Below are 969 nucleotides of genomic sequence, written 5' to 3'. Positions count from 1 at the left end.
GGGGCGCCTGTGTGGTATGATTGCCAAACTGGTTCCAGAGTAGCAACATCCTTTTAAATTGTCTCCAGCAATGTCAGAAGGTCTTTCCTTCTACACATCTTTGTGGTATTTGTTATTATCTATAATTTTTTTTTTACTTATATCCATTTGGTACATGTAAAACCGAACTTGAACAGCCCTAATACCATCTATAATCTAGTAAAAAGATAAAATATTTCTGAATGCCCATTTATCAATATACCGATTCAAGGAAAAACATGGCTAGCATATTTAAATCCTCAGAACAGACGACGAGGTGCGGAGAAGAGGCTATGCAAACACATCGTCACCCTTTTCTCCTACCACCATCACACTAAGTATTTTAACCGCATGCACACTGAATAAGAGAAAGGGGCACAGTAAAGAAAAAAGCACTTTCCCATTTACTAGAAAACCCTGCTAACTCCAAAATTATTAAGAGACCAAAGCCAGAAGTTTGTTCTGCACTTAAAGGGACTCGGTCACTCGAGGTCTTTCTAGAGCAGTGACCATGTAGAAGCGGCGTGACTTGGGGGACCTGAAAGTCCCACAGGGTTTCATTTCATAAGAAACACTGTGACTTCCCTTCCAGCAAACTTTGTCATAAGCATATTTATTTTAGTTGCCCACTTTACAAAACAATAGCTTATATTTCTTCCGTATTTGGACTATACCTAACAGAAGCCTGAAAACAGAATGGACCAGGATGTGGAGAGAGAAATCAAAAACAAACAAATGAAGAAAAAAAAAAAAGTGCTACAATGCATAAAGCTAATCTCAGCTAATCTTTACAAAAATCCTGTCAGACATCTGAAGTTCAGGCCATTCAAATTATTTAGCTAAAATCATATGCCTGACACTTAAATCCAAATAAATACTTTTGGGTCAAACTTTGCAAACTGATGAAATATAGTTTGCACCATGTACAGGAGCTTAAAAAATAAGTATTCA

At 37.2% G+C, this 969-nt stretch overlaps 2 protein-coding genes across 2 annotated transcripts in view; one reads left to right on the top strand and one right to left on the bottom strand.

Moving 5' to 3' along the window:
* The window catches only part of Med12l (mediator complex subunit 12 like), a 327,698-nt gene that overhangs the window by 128,169 nt on the left and 198,560 nt on the right, over nt 1-969 (bottom strand). The gene's annotated exons all lie outside the window — the stretch shown is intronic.
* Nucleotides 1-969, top strand: part of Gpr87 (G protein-coupled receptor 87) — a 21,157-nt gene that overhangs the window by 13,524 nt on the left and 6,664 nt on the right. The window lies entirely within an intron of this gene.

The sequence above is a fragment of the Octodon degus genome, unplaced genomic scaffold (genome assembly GCF_000260255.1).
Source record: "Octodon degus isolate 3935 unplaced genomic scaffold, OctDeg1.0 scaffold00186, whole genome shotgun sequence".
NCBI classification, from domain to species: Eukaryota; Metazoa; Chordata; class Mammalia; order Rodentia; family Octodontidae; genus Octodon; species Octodon degus.
Note: the sequence above shows the minus strand (reverse complement) of the source record. Positions and strands in the feature narration are given on the sequence as shown.